The sequence below is a fragment of the Protopterus annectens genome, chromosome 6.part0 (assembly GCF_019279795.1).
Source record: "Protopterus annectens isolate FY-2018-M chromosome 6.part0, PAN1.0, whole genome shotgun sequence".
Classification (NCBI taxonomy): Eukaryota; Metazoa; Chordata; order Ceratodontiformes; family Protopteridae; genus Protopterus; species Protopterus annectens.
Window position 1 is genome coordinate 1,863,757,118 of NC_056737.1, and position 25,513 is coordinate 1,863,782,630.

A 25,513-nucleotide genomic window follows, 5' to 3' on the forward strand; every position below is an offset into this window, starting at 1 on the left:
GTGGGCAAGGTAGAAAGTCTTTCTAACCACTTTGGCAATGTGGGTGTCAAATGAGAGGTCACTATTGACTTGGGTCCCCAGGTCTCTTATTACTTTTTCTATTCTCAGTGGGTTACTGTCTATGTGATAATTTGTGGGTACTTTGATTTTCCCAAAGGGGATGACTATACATTATTTGGCATTTAGTTTAAGGCCGTGACTCCGGCACCAGTTGTCTGTTTCAGTGAGGCCTTTCTGTAGGATGTATGTGTCAGCTGGTGTATCGACTATGGCGCTTAGTTTGCAGTCATCTGCGAACTTTGTCAGCCACAACCCTCCCATGTTTGCTTCCACATCTGAGAAATAAATGCCGAACAAGAGGGGTCCCAGGACAGAGCCCTGTGGGACACCACTTGTGACTGGCTTTTAGTCTGACATGGCTCCAGCGATTTTGAATCTATGGGTTCTATCCTTTAGCCAGTTTGCAACCCATCTTGTGACATATGGAGTTACATTTCAGCTGTTGAGCTTGTCTATGATGCCGGAGTGGGGTATTGTGTCGAAAGCTTTAGCCAAGTCCAGGTAGGCTGTATGGACTGCTTTGCCCTCGTCAATGGCTCTAGTGACTGTTTTGAAAAAGTCAACCATGTTCAAAAGGCAGGATCTGCCCTTTACAAAGCTGAACTGGGTGGGATCAAGTATCTGTAAGTCCCCAATGTCTCTGTTTATGAGTTTCATAATGATTCTTAACATAGCTGTGCAGACCAGGCTGGTTAAGCTTATGGGGCGGTAGTTACCAGGGTTTGTAGAAGTGCCTCCTTTGTGGAGTGGGACTACTGTTGCTGTACGCCAGTGTTCAGGTACATATCCTGTAGTAAGGCTATGGTTAAATAGCAGTTTTATGTGCGGGTTTATCTCCCCTTGGAGTTCACGTAGCACGCAACCCGGGATACCGTCAAGTCCCAGTGATGCTGTGTTTTTAGCTTTGCTGAGGGCAGTTCTGACCTGGACATCTGAGATGACAGGGAGGTTACATTCAGAAGGGATAAGTATTTCCTCTTTTGGGGGTGAGGGAGGGGAGAAATTTGCACTGAACCTGTCTGCCAGAATGTTCGCAATATCTGTGGGTTCAGTGTATGTTTTGTCATTGTGTACTAACTTTGAACATATCTGAGGGTTTCCACCCAGGTTTCTAACATAGCAGAAGAAGGCCTTGTGGTTATCTTTAGTGTCCATAGCGATTTTCCTCTCAAAGTTGGCCTTGGATGTTTTTATGAGAGAATGTAGCTGTCTACTAGTGCTGATCACAGATGCCTTCTCTGTATGGGATTTTGCTCTGTCATGCAGTAGCTACCTTCTTTTGTTATACAATTTAGTTATGGCTGGGGTCCACCAGACAGGATGCCTGCCCTTGGTGGAGAGGGCCTTGGTTTTATTTGGGATTGCATGATCCATGCATTCTTGGAGATGTCCGTAGAAAGCATTTGTGAAGGATTCTGCATTGTGGGATGTGGTTTCCACTGGCCCAGTGGCCTTAAAGGATACCATCTCAATTTTAAGAAGTGTAAAGTCAGCTTTTGAGAATTTATTCACTGTAGTCTTTTGTGTTGGGGGTGGAGGTGGGATATGTATATCCAGGGTGATTAGTTTGTGGTCAGATCTCACTAGTAAGGGGTATACTTCCGGTGTGGAGCACATTGTCCCCATGTTTGTGATGATCAGGTCTAGTATATTATCTCCCCTTGTGGGAGAGGTGACTAGCTGTTCCATTGCATTTTAATTTATGAACTCCAGGAACCTTTGGGCTAGGGTGTTTGGGCTAGAATAATGCACCCAGTCTATGTTAGGGTAGTTGAAGTCTCCCAATATGATGGTGTTTGGTGAGACATTCATATCATCCAATGTCTTCAGGAAGGCTGAATGGGGTTCCCGAGATTGGGAGGGTGGTCTGTAACATGCTACCAGTTGTATAGCAGTTTTGCCTACGGTTAGTTGCACCTGGATGGTCTCTGATGCTTCATGTGTTGCCACTAACCTGGAGGTGTGGGTGTCCATGATGAATATGGACACTCCCCCTCCCTTTATGGTTTGGCCTGAGTTTTGTGGTCGAAAAGCATGATACGAGGTATAGCCTGGTAGTGCTGGGGTGCTCACAGGAGCCTTGAACCAGGTTTCAGTTACTGCACAGACATTGAGATTGATAGAATATGTACGTACAGATATATGTAATACACACATTCATATATAGATATATGTAGATACATATACATATACAGACAGATCTGACTGTCTACAGATATGTCTGTATATGACAATCTCTCTCTCTCTGCCCCACCCCCTCTCACTCTCTCTCTCCCTCTGTCCCTCTCTCTCTCTCGCCCCCTCTCTCCCTCTCTCCCCATATCTATATCTATATCTATATCTATATCTATATATCTATAGTTTTATATATATATATATATATATATATATATATATATATATATATATATATATATATATACATATGTATATATATATATATATATATATATATATATATATATATATATATATATATATATATATATATATACTGTGTGAGGCACATGTGTGCAGATGTATTGCGACAGGTGCCTGGTGACAAAGGCATGGAGTGAACACCAGTGTGGATACTGGATTATCATACCCCATTCCAAAACATGGACACCAGTAACCACCACATATGTGCATGCCTGCCCACCACTGCATGTGTCAGGGGGGAACATGGGAAACAAGTGTACAATAGGCTCCCCATTGATATACACAGTGGCACACTAGTCCTGTAATACCTGTACATGGTATGTGTCAGCAGACATGGTGTGTCAGCTATGGACATGTAGGTCACTGTACCCCTCTACACCCCACAATGTCATACACGGTATGTACCTCCCATGACAGCTACAGATATGGAGAAGGACACAGTCATAAGTAAGTAACTGTGTCAATGCACTCAAACATATTACCTATGCAGAGTGACTGACAAGACCACAGAGCACACTCAGACTACCTACATAGAGGTTACCACTGCTGGATATACATAGTTTAGTCACACCCATAACAGTTGTCCAACAACCATGGTAACACCTCACAACATCCACAACCCAAATTACCTATGTCTGTCGTCCTCGTCACCACAGTAAAGAGCACATGGTGGAGGTACAGGTCCCTACCCACTGATAAGACATACCCTGGAGTAAACCACACAACATTAAGAAGCAAGGCTCCTCATGAGTAGATGTCAGACATACCCCTGCTGAATGTTATGCAGATAGGTAATATGCCATATGAGTCACCCTGTGTAACTGTTTGACAGGAGCAGGTACGATCACATCACATGTGTCACAAGAGGCAGGGTAGCATAACAGTATACTGCTGTAGGCCCAGGGCCAATATCATATTACCTACCTAAGACACAATGCACACCCACAAACCCATTACAAACCAAATATGTGGGGCGGAATGAGTGTGCCAGTGACTGGGTGCATGTTATGTACTGGTGTGCTTACTCACCATGACTGTCTGTCTGTCATGGCAGTATGTGTCCTTGGTGTGAGGCCAGAGACAGATGTGTGAGGTATTGCAATCAAAACATACTACATTGCCATATGTTGTGCTGTGTTACCCTGTATGTGACTGTGGTGTAGGTAGGGTTCTGGCAAGTAAGAGTAGTGTGCATTACCAGTGAAATATGTAATGTGCATTGCATGCAGTGCATGGGTTGATAATGTTCCCCATACAGTACCTTGATACAAACCCCCAGTGTGAGTTTGTGCATTGGACCTGAACCAGTGTGCTGACTGCTGGAGTATATTAGTCTGTCGTATGGAGTGTGCCAGGTACTGTTGCACAGTTGTCGGCTGAGCACTAATATCTGGTCATTTACATGTGTATCCCCCAATAGACAGACATATGCTATATATGGGGGTTAAGTTATATCACTACAGTCGAGTATTATGTGTATTATGTGTGCCATATTTTGCTGACATATATTGCTGACATATCTTTCTTTTCCTTTTCAGGGCTAGGGTTCACCAGCGAAACCCTGTGTACTCCGCTGCGGAGGTTGAGGAGATACACCAGAGCCTGGTGCGGGATTTTGCAATACTCTTTTCCCGCACCAGCCAGAAACAGCAGGAGAGGGCTGCACTGTGGCAAGACCTGGTCCATCGGGTAAATGACATAGGCACACATAACCGGACATATGAGCAGGTACGCCATCACTGCAGTGATTTAATTAGAAATGTCTGTCAACGTGCATCGGATATCCACAGGCAACAGCTAGCCACAGGTGGTGGGGTGGCTATACATCCCCCCCTCACCAGACTGGAGGGACTACTCCTAAGTTTTGTGGCTCCAGCCCAACAGCAGTAACAGCAGCAGCATACATGCGTAATGATGGAGGCTCGAGCCACCCAGCAGCAGGACTCGGAGCGTGCAGGTAACATGCCATATGTATAGTTGACTGTTCTGTACACTGTTAGTTTATGCATGTGTGAGGTGTGTCCTCAGTTTGTAGCTGTTATCTTGGTAATTATTGTGCAAGAGTGATATTCTCAATATCAGCAGTAGACCTGTGGAAGCCAACTGTTGTACTACTGAACTGTGTCATACTCACAGTATCAATGGCACAGTTGTGCCCACTGACAATAAATGTCTCATTTCTGCAGGTCCCTCTGGTGTAACAGCAAGGCAGCCTATCCATGCTGGTGAGTGTGTAATAACAATACCTTCAATACTCTTGATACTAATAGTAATAATAGGCTGAAGCAGTAGTGCTATGTGTTTGATTGCAGGTGTGTCTGTGTCTGTGTGTTGATATCTCATATACTGAGGAGTGTGCATGTGCATGTGTGCATGTGCACATGTGTGCATGTGTGCATGTGCCCTGTGTGCATGTGCCCTGTGTGCATGTGTGCATGTGTGCATGTGTGCATGTGCACATTTGTGCATGTGTGCATGTGTGCATGTGTGCATGTGCCCTGTGTGCATGTGTGCATGTGTGCAAGTGTGCATGTGCCCTGTGTGCACGCGTGCATGCGTGCATGTGTGCATGTGTGCATGCGCCCTGTGTGCATGTGTGCATGTGCCCTGTGTGCATGTGTGCATGTGTGCATGTATGCATGTGCCATGTGTGCATGTGCCCTGTGTGCATCTGTGCATGTGTGCATCTGTGCATGTGTGTATCAGTGGTGACATTGTGTACACATTGTAAACTGTCTTTCCTGTCTTACTCCCACAGGTTCTGGTGCTGCTCTGGTGTTGTGCAGCAGGGAACCTGAATCAGCTGCTGTGGATAGTGATAATGATGATACCTGTGTAATGGCACAGGGAGGTGTGCCAGGGTCCGTCGTTGGTCAGCCAATTGACAGTACACAGCTGTCGAACCCATCAATGCGCACAGTCATCCTGCCAATACATCCTTTGTCACCAATGTCCCTAGGTGATGGACAGGATACAGTGGGCATTGACCAGGGTAATGTGGTATCGGTGGCACATGCATCCCCAGACAGCAGCCATGGCCAGGGTCCTGACATGGTACCACACAGGCAGATGTCCAGGGGTTCTTGTGGGAGCATCCGTGGGCATACTGCCCCTATCAGAATGCCCACAGAGGTCTTTCAACCTCAGCTATGTTTCGGGCTGTAATGCAGGCACAGTCATGTATGGAACGGTGCACCAGACAGGGTCTGAGGGATCTGAGAGCATGCCGCACAGCTAAGAATGACAGTATGCGTGATGTTGCGGCTGCCATCCGTAATTTCACCGAGGTCATTGACAGACGCTGGGGGGGGACATTAGATCTATTCCACAACTACATGTCCATGAGCCAGGGCAATGGTGGACGGCTGAGGCATCGATGTGGGCGTATGCCAGCAACAGCAGCAGCTGGCAGCCATTGCGGATGACAACAGGCCTGCGGCCACTCCCATAGTGCCAGCAGCAGCCCCAGCACTGATATCTGGTCATTTACATGTGTATCCCCCAATAGACAGACAGATGCTATATATGGGGGTTAAGTTATATCACTACAGTCGAGTATTATGTGTATTATGTGTGCCATATTTTGCTGACATATATTGTTGACATATCTTTCTTTTCCTTTTCAGGGTTATGGTTCACCAGCGAAACCCTGTGTACTCCGCTGCAGAGGTTGAGGAGATACACCAGAGCCTGGTGCGGGATTTCGCAATACTCTTTTCCCGCACCAGCCAGAAGCAGCAGGAGAGGGCTGCACTGTGGCAAGACCTGGTCCGTCGGGTAAATGACATAGGCACACATAACCGGACATATGAGCAGGTACGCCATCACTGCAGTGATTTAATTAGAAATGTCCGTCAACGTGCATCGGATATCCACAGGCAACAGCTTGCCACAGGTGGTGGGGTGGCTATACATCCCCCCCTAACCAGACTGGAGGGACTACTCCTAAGTGTTGTGGCTCCAGCCCAACAGCAGTAACAGCAGCAGCATACATGCGTAATGATGGAGGCTCGAGCCACCCAGCAGCAGGATTCGGAGCGTGCAGGTAACATGCCATATATATAGTTGACTGTTCTGTACACTGTTAGTTTATGCATGTGTGAGGTGTGTCCTCAGTTTGTAGCTGTTATCTTGGTAATTATTGTGCAAGAGTGATATTCTCAATATCAGCAGTAGACCTGTTGAAGCCAACTGTTGTACTACTGAACTGTATCATACTCACAGTATCAATGGCACAGTTGTGCCCACTGACAATAAATGTCTCATTTCTGCAGGTCCATCTGGTGTAACAGCAAGGCAGCCTATCCATGCTGGTGAGTTTGTAATAACAATACCTTCAATACTCTTGATACTAATAGTAATAATAGGCTGAAGCAGTAGTGCTATGTGTTTGATTGCAGGTGTGTCTGTGTCTGTGTGTTGATATCTCATATACTGAGGAGTGTGCATGTGTGCATGTGCATGTGTGCATGTGTGCATGTGCCCTGTGTGCATGTGTGCATGTGTGCATGTGTGCATGTGCACATGTGTGCATGTGTGCATGTGTGCATGTGCACATGTGCACATGTGTGCATGTGTGCATGTGTGCATGTGCCCTGTGTGCATGTGTGCATGTGCCCAGTGTGCATGTGTGCATGTGTGCATGTGCCCTGTGTGCATCTGTGCATGTGTGCATCTGTGCATGTGTGTATCGGTGGTGACATTGTGTACACATTGTAAACTGTGTTTCCTGTATTACTCCCACAGGTTCTGATGCTGCTCTGGTGTTGTGCAGCAGGGAACCTGAATCAGCTGCTGTGGATAGTGATAATGATGATACCTGTGTAATGGCACAGGGAGGTGTGCCAGGGTCCGTCGTTGGTCAGCCAATTTACAGTACACAGCTGTCGACCCCATCAATGTTCACAGTCATCCTGCCAATACATCCTTTGTCACCAATGTCCCTAGGTGATGGACAGGATACAGTGGGCATTGACCAGGGTAATGTGGTATCAGTTTCACATGCATCCCCACACAGCAGCCATGGCCAGGGTTCTGACATGGTACCACACAGGCAGATTTCCAGGGGTTCTCGTGGGAGCATCCGTGGGCATACTGCCCCTGTCAGACGTGCCCACAGAGGTCTTTCAACCTCAGCTATGTTTCGGGCTGTAATGCAGGCACAGTCATGTATGGAATGGTGCACCAGACAGGGTCTGAGGGAGCTGAGAGCATGCCGCACAGCTATGAATGAGAGTATGCGTGATGTTGCGGCTGCCATCCGTAATTTCACCGAGGTCATTGACAGACATAGGGAGGACACATTAGATCTGTTCCACAACTACATATCCATGAGCCAGGGCAATTGTGGATGGTTGAGGCGTCGACGTGGGCGTATGCCAGCAACAGCAGCAGCTGGCAGCCATCGCGGATGACAACAGGCCTGCGGCCACTCCCATTGTGCCAGCAGCAGCCCCAGCACTGATATCTGGTCATTTACATGTGTATCCCCAATAGACAGACAGATGCTATATATGGGGGTTAAGTTATATCACTATAGTTGAGTATTATGTGTATTATGTGTGCCATATTTTGCTGACATATATTGCTGACATATCTTTCTTTTCCTTTTCAGGGCTATGGTTCACCAGCGAAACCCTGTGTACTCCTCTGCGGAGGTTGAGGAGATACACCAGAGCCTGGTGCGGGATTTCACAATACTCTTTTCCTGCACCAGCCAGAACCAGCAGGAGAGGGCTGCACTGTGGCAAGACCTGGTCCGTCGGGTAAATGACATAGGCACACATAACCGGACATATGAGCAGGTACGCCATCACTGCAGTGATTTAATTAGAAATGTCCGTCAATGTGCATCGGATATCCACAGGCAACAGCTTGCCACAGGTGGTGGGGCAGCTATATATCCCCCCTCACCAGACTGGAGGGACTACTCCTATGTGTTGTGGCTCCAGCCCAGCAGCAGTAACAGCAGCAGCATACATGCGTAATGATGGAGGCTCGAGCCACCCAGCAGCAGGACTCGGAGCATGCAGGTAACATGCCATATGTATAGTTGACTGTTTTGTACACTGTTAGTTTATGGATGTGTGAGGTGTGTCCTTGGTTTGTAGCTGTTATCTTGGTAATTATTGTGCAAGAGTGATATTCTCAATATCAGCAGTAGACCTGTGGAAACCAACTGTTGTACTACTGAACTGTATCATATTCACAGTATCAATGGCACAGTTTTACCCACTGACAATAAATGTCTCATTTCTGCAGGTCCCTCTGGTGTAACAGCAAGGCAGCCTATCCATGCTGGTGAGTGTGTAATAACAATACCTTCAATACTCTTGTTACTAATAGTAATAATAGGCTGAAGCAGTAGTGCTATGTGTTTGATTGCAGGTGTGCCTCTGTGTGTTCATATCTTATATACTGAGGAGTGTGCATGTGCATGTGTGCATGTGTGCATGTGCACATGTGTGCATGTGTGCATGTGCCCTGTGTGCATGTGTGCATGTGCCCTGTGTGCATGTGTGCATGTGCGCATGTGTGCATGTGCACATGTGTGCATGTGCCCTGTGTGCATGTGTGCATGTGTGCATGTGCCCTGTGTGCATGTGTGCATCTGTGCATGTGCCATGTGTGCATCTGTGCATGTGTGCATCTGTGCATGTGTGTATCAGTGGTGACATTGTGTACACATTGTAAACTGTGTTTCCTGTCTTACTCCCACAGGTTTTGGTGCTGCTCTGGTGTTGTGCAGCAGGGAACGTGAATCAGCTGCTGTGGATAGTGATAATGATGATACCTGTGTAATGGCACAGGGAGGTGTGCCAGGGTCCGTCGTTGGTCAGCCAATTGACAGTATACAGCTGTCTACCCCATCAATGCGCACAGTCATCCTGCCAATACATCCTTTGTCACCAATGCCCCTAGGTGATGGACAGGATACAGTGGGCATTGACCAGGGTAATGTGGTATCAGTGGCACATCCATCCCCAGACAGCAGCCATGGCCAGGGTCCTGACATGGTACCACACAGGCAGATGTCCAGGGGTTCTCGTGGGAGCATCCGTGGGCATACTGCCCCTGTCAGACATGCCCACAGAGGTCTTTCAACCTCAGCTATGTTTCGGGCTGTAATTCAGGCACAGTCATGTATGGAACGGTGCACCAGACAGGGTCTGAGGGAGCTGAGAGCATGCCGCACAGCTATGAATGACAGTATGCGTGATGTTGTGGCTGCCATCCATAATTTCACCGAGGTCATTGACAGACGTTGGGGGGACACATTAGATCTATTTCACAACTACATGTCCATGAGCCAGGGCAATGGTGGACGGTTGAGGCGTCGACGTGGGCGTATGCCAGCAACAGCAGCAGCTGGCAGCCATCACGGATGACAACAGGCCTGCGGCCACTCCCATAGTGCCAGCAGCAGCCCCAGCAATGCTGGGTCTGTGCTGCCATCAGACCGCCCCAGGAGACCACATGCACGTGGCTCTGGACAGTCCCAACAGGGACCTGTCTCCAGTCACCAACCACCTGCTTCTGATGACTGTACCCAGTCTGGCTTAGTACCTGATATGGTCCGTAGCACCTCTGCCAGGCACAGGTACCATGTCCATGGCCAGAGGCAGTGATCTGTATGACCTGGCAGGTACAGTCTGTGGCTGTCCACAAACACCTGTATATGGCAGCCATGAGGTGGAACTGTGTGCATGCATACACACATGCAAATTGATAACACCTAGGGCTACCACATACACGCACACACTGCATCAACATTGCCCCATCTTGTACTGCTGTCCCTCACCAATACACACACACACAGACATGTCAATTGGTTGTATCAGTGGCAGACTCAGGCATATCAAGTACACACCCTGTGCATATGATGAAACTGTGCCACCTCCTGCATTCTGTAACATCGGTGCAGGAACAGGTTAACATGGTGCTGATGCACAGGGTGACTACATAGAAGTGTAGTAATAGTATCATGTTGTCAACAGTACAGTGTAATTATATCATTATGGGTATATCCCAGCATGCCTGATGCAGTTACAGTATGAATGTCATTGCATTGTTTTGTACACCCATAGTAATTACCAGACAAACAAGCAAACGTTATGCTAGAACAGAGCACGTGCAACACATAGCTCACAAAGCCTGTGTGCCAAACAGTCACAGCCCATATGGCTTAACAAGACACCTGCTACAGTTGTAATAGGTACCTCTATTGTTAGGTAGACTGAGGTCCTGCTCACCAGGCTGAACAAGGAGAAGGTCACGGTGAGATGCCCGTCGGGCTCTATGATCCGCCACATAACACAAGCATATGGGTCACTCCAAGGCCTGTACAAATATGACTCAGTCATTGTCTGTGCCAGTGTGAATGACCTGTGACGTACCTCCCTGGACTACATGATAGGGGACATAGAGGGGCTCTCTGAGCATGTGGCACAGGCTGGTATGACCCTGACCTTGAGTAGCATCTTACCCTCACCAAGAATGCTGCCACAATATGTAGACAGGATGATCAATTTCTACAATTGCCTTATGCTTCGGTGACATTCAAAGGGGATCCAATGCCTGTCAGCATGGGATTACATGCTAGACAAGCCACGTTGCTTTGCTAGGGACAGCTTGCACCTGTCACCCATGGACCGTTGTATATTGGCAGAGGCTCTTGCTACACACATAGTGCCTTTTTATGCAAGGCTCAAATTACATAGCCACCTACACAGGTATCACACGGGATAGGACACTAATAGTAATGCTACTCAATACCAGCAGTGTAAACCTCAGGATGCATGCAGTGGAAACTGTCCTTAGCATGGAGAACAGCAATATCCATGCAGTAACAAACTCCTGGTACAAGGCTCCCAGGTGCACCCCATCACTGCCAGGTCATACCTCATACCATGCTTGTCGTCCCCTAAACATGCACCAAACCAGAACAGGGGGGATGTATCCAAAGGCACCACAGATACACACACCTCCAGGTTGGTGGCACAGCACAAAGCATCAGAGCCTATCCATGTGCAACTAACAGTGGGTTAGACTGCCTTCAGGTTCATAGCCTGACACACATCACCCTCCCATACCCAGGAAACCCACTTGGCCTTCCTGACAACACTGGGAATATGACGGTCTCTACAAACACCATTATATTGGTGGACTGCAACTACTCAAACATAGAGTGTGAGCATTACTCTAGCTCCAAGACCCTAGCTGAAAGGTTCCTAGCATTCATTCACTGAATTGCTATGGAACAACTTGTTACCACTCCCACAAGAGGTGAAAACATGCTGCGCCTGTTCATCAGCAACATGTGGACTATATGCTCCAGACCAGTCATGTATCCCTCGCTGGTAGGATGACACCATATACAACTCACACTGTATATTCACATACCACATGCAGTCCCTGCACAGAACACCACAGTCATACAGTTGTCTAATGCAGATTCCATGTATCCACATGAGGCAGGCTTCAGACATGGGAACTATTGAAGGTCACAGGTACATATGTGTATGTGGCACACACATACATCATGTGTGCATTGACATTACTGATATGATCTATGTCGTGCAATATTGGGAACAACACCCCACACACATGGACAAACTGTGTGACAAAAACTCACATGGCGTTTGTAGGATACAAACCCCTACCTAACTGTGTTATGACACTTGTGAGAGACGCAGTAGCAGAGCATGCTATATGCATTACTGGGAGGCTTTCTTTCCCCTGATGTACTTATAGGGTGCTGACATCATCAGTGTTTAGACAGTGGAATATGCAGCACATGGTGTGTTGTACTAGTTGCCAAAAGGGACATTTCTCTTATACATAGAATTGCACACACACTACTCCCCCCACCACATACACACTGAGCACTTGCAGGATTCAAACCCCTATCTAACTATGTTATGACACTTGTGAGAGACGAAGTAGCAGAGCGTACTATTTGCATTACTGGGAGGCTTGCTTTCTCCTGCTGTACTTATAGGGTGCTGACATCATCAGTGTTTAGAAAGTGGAATATGCAGTATGTGGTGTGTTGTACTAGTTGCCAAAAGGGACATTTCTCTTACACACACAATTGCACACACACTACTCCCCACCAAAAGTCACACATACACACTGAGCACTTGCAGGATTCAAACCCCTACCTAACTATATTATGACACTTGTAAAAGACGCAGTAGCTGAGCGCGCTATTCAAATTACTGGGTATCATTTGTGCTGCTGACATATGTATAGTGTGCTGACATCATTATTTATGAAGAGGTATGTACATCTGTTACTATCCATCAGTAAGGGGGAGAGCATATATATGCATTAACTTTGCAGAGGCACAGTGGCCTACTGTACTGCGGAGGCAGACGCCAAATACACTGTGGATAGCCTTCTGTATTCCCTAGGGACAACAGCCTAGTATTGCACTCTACGGCGATATGTTTACCTGTCAGATGCAAGTATCTGTTGCTCATATACTGTTTGTGGGTCTTTATTGTCATAGCTTTCCCTATCTCTATGAACAACTTGTGTACTGTGGCAGATGTTTGCATATGAGTGGGATCCAGTACTTTACTTATGTCTCTGTTGCAATTTCACTGTGTGCACTGGGCAGATTTCTGTATTGTGGGAGGTTCCTGTGTTAACACATACAAATGCCAGATATGTGTGTGCGACTGCTAAACTGTGAAATGGCCTAAGTGTGTGAGCATGCCCAGTTCACAGTTTCTATGGCTTCTTGACTGACACGTCTCATTTATCTGAGTGTGCGAGCATGCCCAGTGTGAACTTTCCATATGTTGGGATCTGTGGTCCACCACATTTGTGTTTGTGTGTGGACTTCATCTATATTTCACATGTACAGTTGAGTGTTGGACATCAGATTGTGTTCTTACTGCCCAACTCCTTTGTGCCTGAACCTAACAGGCATTATGCTGTGCCTGCAGGGTTGCCATGGGATAGTTTGCATACAGTTGTCAACATCCTTTCATACTGACCAAACAGTGTATTGTTGTATAGTGTACTGGTTCAGTACTTTCACTGTGGTGGGCAGTATCATCGGTTTCAGTCCTATCACTGCTTGTAATATTTATAGTGAGCACACCAGACTGGTTGAGGGCCAGTTGTGCAGATATGACCATGTTGCATTTTGTTCAGATATGGACAACATAGAACAGGATTGTCCGACATTGTTAATGTATCCCACAACTTGTGTGGACAGCGACAAACGATGGCCATGTGCTCTAGGCCATTTGCAATGCTAGTCAGAGAATGTTTGTCCTTCAACACACATATTTACTGGTGTGTGCCATGACATATGTCAAGGTTAGTGTGCTGTGCCTCTGTCTACCCGTGACATACAAGTGATATCCAGGGTACACCTACCAACTCCCATCCAGTCATCATGATTCCTCTGGATGACAGTCAGTGAGGGACTCCCTGCATAACCTGTACTGGGGGTTTAGTCATGAGTGGAGTGAGCTTCTGGGTTATGGACCAATCGGTACAGCATGTCCTGTTTATGTCTGTGCTGGGGTTCAGGCCTGTCATCTGCATACATCACCAGCATTCAGATTTTACATGGTGCCAGATGTCCATTGATTCCAGATTGGTCATGGCTTTATACATCAGGCACAGATCACCTCCAGCCAGGCAGTATGGCACTGTGTGGAGCTGCAGTTTGTTTAATCAGGCAACACATGGCATCTGTTACAGCTCTGCGATCCTCCTGGTGGGGTATTTGTGGGGTCTTTCCAGTTGATGCAGGTGTCTGCTAAGGTACATCCCACAAGGGCCATTGTACGCAATTGTGGGGCTGCTGATGGATGACTGAAGAGGCACAATGACCTACCCTGACCTAGCTGTGGTTACCTTCATGATTAGGTGGGTATATGGTATGTTTCTGTAACCACTACAGACACATGGTTGTCACATGCAGGATATCTATCACCTTGTGTCCCCAGGTCTCTTATTGCTCCTGATGTACTTAATGGGTTAACACCTATGTGGTAATTTGTGGCCATGTGCTGTGTTTCCACAGGGACTGACTATACACTATTCTGCATTTAGCTTGTTGACATGGCTGTGGCACCACTTGCCTGTTTCTATGTGTGCCTTTTGTAGGATGCTTGTGTCAGCAGGAGGGTCCGATATGGTGGGCAGTTTGTAGTCATCTGCGAACCTGTTCAGACAGAGTCCTTCCATGTTGGCCTGTACCTATGTGACATATATAGCATACAAGAGAGGTCCCAGGACCATGCCTTGCGGGATGCCAGTTGTACCTGGTTTGTAGTCTGACATGACTGCAGCATGTCTGACCAGGTCAGTTCTGTCCTTGCACTAGTTTGTAACCCATCTACTTGGATAGGGGTTTATAGTTAGGCTGGTGAGCTTATCTGTACAGAACAACTGGGGTATTGTATGGAAGGGTTTAGTAAGATCCAAATAGGCTGTGTGAACCACATTCCCCTCATCAATGGCCTTGGTGCATGTTTCACATGAGTCAGACATGTTTAAGGGGCAGGATCTGCCCTATGAAAGCCACACTGGGTAGGGTCCAATGTCTGTAGGTACCCATTCTCGTTATTCCTGGGATCCATGATCATCCTCTCCATTACTTTGCCAACCAAGATAGTCAGGGTTGAGGGGTGATAGTTTGCAGTATCCATTCAGGCACCACCTTTGTGGTGAGGGACCACTGTTGCTGTACACTGCTCTTTGGGTACATATCCTGTGGTAAGACTGTGAGTGCGCAGTAGTGCTATTTGGTGTTCCATTCTTCTTACAGTACTTGTTGGACACAGCCCAGGACACCTTCTGGTACCATTGATGCTGTGTGGTTTGCTTTGTAGATGCTGGCTGTTACCTCAGCATCTGCAATGTCAGGGGGCCAGCACTCTGCTGGGATAGATATTTGGCAGTTTGGTGCTGGTGGAGAGTTTGCAAAGAATCTGTTAGGTTGGATCTTGGCAATGTGTGTGGGTTTGGTGTATTGTTTGTGATATTTGAGTACTGCAGAGCATATGTGTGGATTATCACCATGGTTCCTACCATCAGATAGGACAGCTGTGTGATTATCCTTTGTGTCCTGCACAATTTGTATCGTCATAGGTTCATACTAGGCTATCTGCCCTGGCCATGTTTGAGCATAGACTTGACTGTGTGTGTCTTTCGACACCCCTTGCAGTGTGCATATTATGCCCATTTGGGGTTTATTTTACTAGATGTGACACAGGGATGGCCCCCAGTGTACACCTACTATCTCCCATGCACATGACCGGATTTCTCTTGTTGTGTATGAGTGTGGAGCTCAGCCTATCATGGACTGGGATTCTGTTCCAGAGTGTAAGGAGCCTCTGGGTTATGGATCTGTCCCTCCAGTATATCCTATTTATCTATGTGTGGAGGTTCAGATATCTCACTGTGGTGTCTCTGCTGGATTTGGAGTTTCTGCAGTGGAGCATGTCCATTCATTCTGGATTGGACATGGCCTTGTACATCAGGCATACATCGCCTCTGACTGGGCAGTATGCATGTGAATTGGGCTGTGGTTTCTTCAGCCAGGCAGCAGATGACAAATGTTTGGACCCTTTATCCTCTTGGTAAGGTACATTTGGGGTCTTTCTAACTGCTGCAGGTGTCGGGTAAGGTACATCCGAACTGAGGCATTGTTCTCAAGTATGGGCCTGATAAGGGAAGAGTATGGGGGCACAGTGACCTCTCTTGATCTACATGTGCATCCTTTCATATTAAGGTGGGCAATATAGCAAGTCTTCCTGGCCACCTTGGCAATGTGAGTGTCACATGATGGGTTACCGGCCACTTGTGTCCCTAGTTCCCTGACTACTTCTTCCGTACATAATGGATTGCCACCTATGTCATACATTGTGTGTGCCTTGTTTGGTATTTGTTGAGACATTCATACTCTGCAGTGTCTTCAGGAAGGCTGTCTGGGGTTCCTGGGTTTCTGAGGGTGGTCTGTAGCAGGCTGCAAACAGGGACACAGTTTGAGCCACTGTTACATGCCCATGGATAGTCCATGCTGCTTCTTGCTGTGGTACCAACCTGGGGATGTGGGTATCCTTGACAATTACTGATAGCCACACTCCTTGTAGTTTGTTCCATGTTTTGGGGCTGTAGAGCATGGTATAAGGCATAACCTGGTAGTATTAAGATGCTCTTCTGGGCCTTGACCCAGGTTTCTGTTACAGAACAGATATTAACATTCTCCATGCTGAGATGGGTTTGGTCTGCATGCACATTGCAGTTTAGACTTCTGGCATTGGGTAGCATTATGTCCAGGTTGTTATCCCTTGTGTTACCTATGATGGTGGGTTTGTGTTTCCAGCCTTAGCTATTCAAGGCACAGTGGGGGTGACAACAGCCTCTGCCAGTATCCACACAGCCAGGTGTGCTGGGTGCGTGCCATCCCTAGCAGGTGGAGCATCATGTCTTGCTCGGCATGTCATCCCAGGCTGTCAGCCATTTGTTTCCCTTTGCTAACAGCAATACTTCAGCCAATTATTGTACTTGATCTTGTTGTCTTCATAGTGTGGCATCATGCTTGGTGAGGGTGAGATGTTAGGCAGGGTCTTCATGTTTGCATATACTAGATGGTGTTACATTGCTTAACACATGGCAATCATGCCTCAGGTGGTGCTGCAGGGCTGCCTATATTGGATGCACATACTACACTCCCTGTACATGTTTGAAAGCAGGTTGTGTCATGTTAGGCATCCCTGTTACTATATGAGTGAGTCAGAGAGTGGTATTATTCCTCAGGATTCCTACTGAGCCAGTGTATGTGCTATGCATTGCCTCTTTGCCAAGGCCAGGGCATACTGGGCATGCCTCCGTCTGCCTACTGGGGCAGGCTCAGGTTGTTCCTCCTCTGAGTCACGCTCTGCCTGTGATGGCCTTGGCAATGGTGGGGGGCTGTTTGTCCCGGCCCTATGCTGGTCCTGCTGCAGCTGTTTTCACAGAATCATATTATGTAGCATAGCACATACCATGAAAATTTGGGTACATGTAGTTGGTGAGTACTGCAAGGCTCCACCAGATGTGTCCAGGCACCGGAACCGTGACTTGAGCAGCCCAAACACACGGTCTATTACATTTCGTGTTTGTGCGTGTGCCTCATTATGGCGTTTTTGTTCAGGTGTGTGTGCGTTTCTGATGGGTGTCATCAGCCACAGCTCCAGTGCATATCCAGCATCCCCCACTAAGTGACCATGTGGGATGTCCCCATTGGCAAATGTCTGGTACAGCTGCGTCAAATGCCAGATATGGGAATCATGGTAGCTTCCAGGGCAGCCAGCACACACATTCATTATTATGCCCTGGGCTTCACACACGACCTGGCAGTTGATGGAGGGGAAGCCCTTGTGGTTAATGTTGACCCTACCCCGCTCACCGGCTGGTGCTTTGATGCATATATGTGTGCAGTCTATTACACCCACTACCTCAGGGTATTCCGCTATTTGCTGGAAGAGACGCATATTGCTGGCCAGTACCTCACGGGAATTGGGGAAATATACATGCTCACCGACATGTGCTGACATGGCATCCAGGAACTGGTGCAGTACCCTGGAAGCTGATGCCTGTGATACCCCCATCATATCACCAGTTGGTCTCTGGAAGGTACCTGTTGCTAGTATTCTTAGGCCGACACATACCTTGGTTTCCACTGGGATGGGTTCCCCTCTGTTGGTTCTGTGTGTGAGGCGTGGCCTGCACAGCTCAACAATTTGCTGCAGGAGGTCTCTGTCCACTCTATAGTGCTCCACTATCTCCAGTTCATGTAACCCCTGGTAGGTGACCCTGGGCCTGTACACTCTTCTCGTCTCCTCACTGTGGGTTGTCTGGCAGCATTTGCATTATCACCACCCTCAGCAAGTCTCCTATGTCTCCTTATAACAGCTATGGCAGCCCCTAGCATGTTTGGTCTGAGTGCAGCTTTTTCAGTTTTCACTTCTAATAGCTTACTCCTGTCTTGCAGTGTCTCTTGAGAGAAACATACTGCAATGCTGTTTGCAGTGTTTTAAGTGCTAGGCTGGGCTAGTATTCTGCCTGTGTAATTGCCTGCTTCTAATTGTTTTCACCTGCTAGCTCTACCAGAATTCCCTGCTAGCTTCCTACTATTTCTTCTGCTTCCTTTTTCCTCTCTGTTTCCTCAGGGGGGAGCAGCTCGCATACCAGCGAAAACACGCTCACAGTGGCTACCACATGTGCACACATGCTTACATGGACTAGAATCTGCTTATTCGGGTTAAAACATGCGCACACCAGCGCAAACAGGTTTATAGATCTTTACACAGGCTCCTACATGCTTACTCTGCCTTACACGCATGCACTCTTTCTTACTCACACCTCCCAGCGTGCACACGTGCGCATGCACGCCCAGCAAGAAACTTTGGTGTTAGCCAAAGTGTACAGCTTCCATTTCTTGACTTTCCCATGCTTATCTCTTGACACTCCTCTTTCTATGCTGTGTGACTGACATCTTTCATATACCACTTTGCTCCAATGAGCTTGATTTCTTTCTAACATTCCCCCCTGTGATGTCATCTATCTCCTACTCTGTTACTCCCTCTTATCTAACTCTTACACTACACAGAATGTGCTCATTTGCTATGTGACAGTGCGATTCACTATCCTACCACTCATTTGCATAGGATTGCCTACTAATGCTTAGTTACGTGTCTTACACTCAGCTTCCCTCCTTAGCAACCACTAAACGGTGGCCATGTTGTTTTCGGTCTGCCAGTCCCTGCATTGTACATCCATGCATTGCATAAAACCCACATTTGTGGGTTTCAAACCTTTATTTTTACGTCTTATATAGCGCAGCCCGTTTGTGCGGGGCTGCACTGCGTTTAAACCTCGCCGATCGCCGAAAGAAAAAAATATTTTATTTCATGTTTGCATCAGGTTACCGTGCCAATGGACACATATTTGGCCATTGGCATGCTGCCTGATATATATGCACACTTTATTTGGAGCTGACATGGCTCCATTGTGTTATTTGCAGAAACGTACTCAGTTGTCAACTGAGTACATTTCTGCACCTAACACGACTCTTACACGGGCTGGTTTCAGCTTCGTGGATCGCTAATCTACCTCATTTGCATGCCTTTCATCTGCAAGTGAGGTAATTAGCATATCCATGCCCTGCCTGTGTAAGAGACATTTTAGCTGGTCTCTTACATGGTATTTGAGGCTGTTCCTGGATCGCTATGGCTGCATGGAGTCTTACACGACTCTTAGACTCCATGCAAGCCATCGCGAATCCTGCCCTTCATCTTTCAATTTGATCTATACTACACGTAATCAACTCTATGACCAATAAAAATGATCCAAGCTCTGGCAGGCTTCCAGTAAAATTTTACAAAAAAATATGATCCCATTCTATCTTCCTATTTGTATCAAGTTTTAAACTCCTTAACATTTAACTTCTTGCTACAAAATGTATTTCTCTCTTGTCAAAATTATGATTCAGAAACCTGATAAAGATCATGCAAATTCACATAACTCTAGACCTGTTACCATTGCAAATACTAATTATAACATTCTTGCAAAGTTACTGAATAACTATTTAATGAACAGTTGCCCTTGTTTCATCCATTAAGATCAATTAAGTTTTCGCCCTGCTAAATCTAGATTGCACAGTAATCACACTCTTCAATCCATTTTAATATACTTTTAAGCAAATGTTAATGCCCTTTATCTTCCTCATGATGACTTTTGGGTTCTTGATGCACAGAATGCTTTTGTCCTAATTAATAAAGCTTAGTCCAGGTTCTGTTCTTACAAAATAAATATTATGTATCTATAAATGGATTGTAATTTCATCCTTTAAACAAATGATATGGAATTTGCCACTAGTATAAGTTCTTACATCATTTTTTTCTTATAAGCATGAACCCAAGTCTTTTATATCAAAACAATATTTTCCAAGATCATTACAATAAATGTTCTATATTTGTAGTCTCATTCTCATTTTTATTATTACTAAGAAAGGATAGCATTTTACAGGTTATTCCATCAATCCTTTATCTAAATTAAGGCTTGTGTCTGACCAGCTCAGTTTAAATGTCTATATTCCAATTAAAACTTCACAATGGAATTAATTTCAATGCCTCCTACATTGTTGAACCCCAAGTAAAGATAACTTTTGATTAAAGCTCCAATATATGACAAAAGTGCAGTAACTTAAAGTTATCATCTGCTAGTTGGATACAGTTCTTCCAACTGATATTTTCTGTTTGTTATTTTAACATCTTTCTTCCAACTTATGTGTCATACAATACGATTAGAAGAGCCTGGCCTAGATGTATATGTCAGGGAATATCACCTAGGATCTCTTGGGAGATTTTGAATTCTCTAATAAATTCAGTGACTATAACTTAAATGGTCTGAAATGTTCAGATTTCTTAAGATTTGGTATTACGCTTTTTCACAGAATAATACTTTGTAAGATAGTCTATTTAAATTATATTAGGCTATTATATCCGCATATTCCTTATGATAGATTAGATGGTTCTTGTTCTAAGGATCCATACTTCCTTTCAATTCAAACTCTAATTATCTGCACTTACCCCCCCCCCCCCGGCATTCTAGTTCCTTTTTTTTTTTTTTTGCTTGGCTACCTTACTCTCTGTAGCATAATTTAGCAATGTTATCACTTTTCTTTTACTAGACTGTTAGTTTAATAGTACAAAATGTTCATATTCTCAAAAAATTCAATCAAAATGGTATATAATAATGCTAAAAAAGAGTGTTTAGAAATTGTTCACTAGTTTTGCTCATCAGATTTCTGTGACTGTTGAACTCTATCAGGAAAAAGAGCTTTGGCAAATCTTACACATTTTCTTAGCTTCCCCAGGTTCCTTACTGATATTTCAATAAAATAAAATAGAGACTTTACCTCTTCACTGAGTATCCAGGATTTCAATTACACTGGAAAAATACAGTTATATTTAAATAATTTCATAGTCAAACTTTCCTGCAAAAAATATATTTTAGAGTTTAGCAGGCTACTGAAAAGAAGGGATGGATGCACTGGCATGGTTGGAGCTTGGAAGCATATATGGTGGAACTGCATTAGAATTTTGCCTTGGTGGTAAAATACATTTAGTTTTTCTAAGCCAACTATTCAAATTTAATTTTAACAACCCAGCCTTTAACTAGGTTGTTATGTTTTTTTCCTTCTGCCCCTTGTTTTTCTAAGGTTATAGCTTTGCCAGCATTGCAGCCAAGATCAGTCATTCGTTACATAACTATGGAATTCCACTCAGCACTATGTCACTAACTCATAAAAGGTGGTATTATTTTCTGAATTTCCTGAGATTTGAAAGAACATATCTGGATTTTCTATCAATTAACAGAACAGCTTCTTTTTTACATGGATATAAGGAGGTTAGTGGCTACTATTGGTCGCTGCAGCAATATTTTTTACTCTACTATTTACTTTGTGCTAACTTTTATTAAGGATGTTCTACAAAACTTAGTTAAAAGAAATTAAAAATAAAAACTGAGTTGGTGCAATGGCATAGTGTTATGCAGCACTGGTATTGAGTGCATGGGTGAGTTTGTCCATAAGGCTGTAATAGGCAGGGAGTGAACTTTGTTTTTAAATTAGGCAGATTTTTCTCAGCAATAGACATTGAAGTTTTTTTTTTTTTTTTTTTTGCTTTCCCACATTTTCTACTCTTAATAATAAAGCACTTCAGGTGTATCAGGAACCAACTAAGAATATCCAAATAAGTAAAGTAAATGAGTGTGTTTGGACATTTACTTATTTGGATGTTCTACTCTTGTTGTAGCTGTCAACTTTTTTGAAGGTTAAATTTTAAAACTAGTACCAGATTATAGGTGGTATTCATAGTCATTACATGGAAATCTGCACTGTTTGCTCATAAGAACAGCAAAGTTTCTATTCATAGAGGACAATTTTTTCATGGCTGTGAATAAACTTATCCAAATTAAATAGTAAAGAGGTGTTAAATAGAGAGGAAGGAAAATGTATGTTAATAAGTCCCCCCTCCCACCTGTTTGTGATTCATAGTCATATTTTATGCTTTTCTACAACGTGTGCAGATTCACTATAAAAGGCAGACTAACACCTTGTCGATTTACTCTGCAATCAGCAAAGATGTTTTATCCTGCAGCTAGCATTGTTGTTTCTTTATGTGAGCTTCTAGTCTTGGCCGAACCAAAACAACATGCGCCAGTAGTACTCACTGACCAAGAAAATGAATATGTAGACAGGGAATAGCTCATTATAAATTTGATAATCCAAAAATCCTGGATAGGATGAGAGTGGACAGGGATATTGTAAGGGTCTAAGTTAGCATGTATGGTCCCCACCCAGGTACTGGGAAGAATGTGTGGCCTTCTTATTCTTGTGGATACTAAAGTATGCATAACCCTCACAATACTTGCCACTATGATCTTTTAGAGACAGACTGGAGAAGCAATGAGCATTTCTCAGGCTTTTACCTTAGGAATGCTTCAGCAGTTTCTGGATGCACTTGTGGTATGTGTGGATCAGTACACCTATTTTCCACTGTGACATCAGAACCGAGCCCAGGCTATGGATGTATTTTATGGAGCAGCACATTTTCCTTGAGGTACAAGGTGAGATAGAGTGCACCCATGTGGGTGGCACCACAGTAGGAAGGGCTAACATTCCATCATATGCCAAGTAGTCTGTCTTAGATGGCGGTGCATCACCATTGTCTGCCCTGCATCCTGGCAGTGCACACAATTCCCATAGCTAGCACACTATCTCATTCTACTATGTCTTCCTGCATGATAGCATGCCCAGTGACCATCTCTTTGGTAAGTGGAAAAAAATATCATTTTAATTATTCATAGCAAAATGCATTGTTTAATATTAAACCCCTTTTCTGTGTTTTGTCTGCCCCCTTCTTTCTTTTTTGGTTTGTTTTCTAGGTGATGCAGGATATCAACTGGAGCCAAGGCTCACGACACTAGTAAAAAATCTGAGTGGAGCTGTGGAAGATAATTTTAATAAAACCCTGTGCCAGACTCATATTGTCATTGTAAGAAACTTTGACATGTTAAAAAGCTGTTTCAGAAGCCTGGATAAGCCTGTGCATGCCATTCATTATGACACAGGTACTGTATTATTTTATTTTATTTTATTTTATTTACATTTGTTGACCAGGAGAGTCCGACTGGACACAGGTCCACTTTCAGCAGAGGCCCGGGGAGAAAAGCTTCACATTAAGTATTATTTGCATTATACAGTTAAAAAAACATAGCATTTGAATATAGACATTAGTCCAGTTAAGGATGCAAGACAAGAAGAAAACAGATTAAAAACATCTGTAGAGCATAGTGCAATTTTAGAATATGGTGACATATACTAAACATGGTTAAAATGTAGTTGAGATTCATCAGTGAACAATTGATGCAGTCTGTTTTTGAGGTACATAACAGCTATTAGCAGTTGTTGCTACAAGAATGTTAGTATTATGTGGTAGGTAGCTGGGAATATGAGTTGCCAAGCTTACTAAGAGTAGGTTGTTGATAGGGGGCTGAGAGAGGGAGTAGGTGGGGGGAGTGGACGGTATTAGAGGAGGGGTTGCAAGGGCATATCTGTCAAGTTTTGAAGTGTGATTTTAGTAAAGATTTAAATTGGGTGCAAGAAGTTACAGAGGTAATTGAGGATGGGAAGGAGTTCCAGAGTTTGGCTATAGTGCAGGAGAATAATGCTTCTCCAGCAGAGTTAATGGCTCTTGTGACCTGTAGGAGGTTTTTGTGGATGGATCTTAGTGGTCTTGTGGTTATGTAGGGTTGGAGTAGATTCTGGAGGGATGGGACTTTTAGTGGTTGGTTTATTAGTTTATGGGCGAGTGTGAGTTGGTACCACTGAAGGAGGCTCTAGCCAGCCCAGTTCTGCTAGTGAGAGACAGTGGTGAGTACGGTAGGAAGCCCCTGTGGCGAATTGGCGATTTTGTTGTAGCAGGTTTCGAGCTTATTTAGATTGCATTGTCTAAGGTTAGTAAATATTGGAGAGGCATAAAGCAGGGTAGAGATAAGATGAGAATTTGCTACCAAAATTTTAGCTGCTTTGGTAAGTAGTTGCTGATTTCTACATAATGCTCCTAGTTTTTTGTGCACTTTTTTAATGGTCATGGAAATGTGAATGTCCAAGTTCAGTGTATTGTCTATTTCTACTCCTAGTAATTTGGTGTGTTCTGTAGGATGGATGGTGGTGTTGTCTTTTGCTGTGGTGTTAAAGTTAGAGCTGTCTAGGGTAAGTTTGGTGGGTTGGAAGAGTAATCATTTTGTTTTGTTTGGGTTGAGTATTAGTTGGGCATCGGATAACCAAGTTTCAATAGAAGAAAATGCTTCCTGTGTGACTTTTTGCAGTTCTGGTAGGGAGTGGGCTGTGCAGATGATGGTTGAGTCATCTGCATATTGTATGAGTGTGCCATGTGTTGTGGCTGAGGCTAGATTATTGGTGAAAATAGAGAAGAGTAGGGGTCCCAGGATGGAACCTTGGGGAACTCCTATGAAGACTGGTAGTTGGGGGAATAGGTTGTCCTGCCAAACAACTGCTTGTTGGCAGTCAGATAGGTAACTCTGAAACCGGTTGATGACTGGTTGAGAGAAGGAGAGGTTATTGAGAAGAGAGATGAGTTGTTTGTGTGGGACCATGTTGAAAGCTTTAGAGAGGTCTAGGAAGGTAGCTGAGGAGAGATAACCTGCATTTTTATTTTGTAGGATAGTGTTAGAGAAAGAGAGTAAGGCAGTGGTGGTGCTATGGTTAGGTTGGAAACCATGTTGTGTTGGAGAGGAGGTTGTTAGCAAGGAGGTGATCTGAGACTTGAGAATGAATGCATCTCTCTAGTATTTTGGAGAGTGGCAAGAGAATAGCTATGGGGCGGTAATTGGTTAGATCTGTGGAGGGGCATCCTTTGTGTAGGGAATTATGTGTAAGAATTTCCATAGTGTAGGAACATAACTTTCTGTCAGAGATCTGTTAATCAAG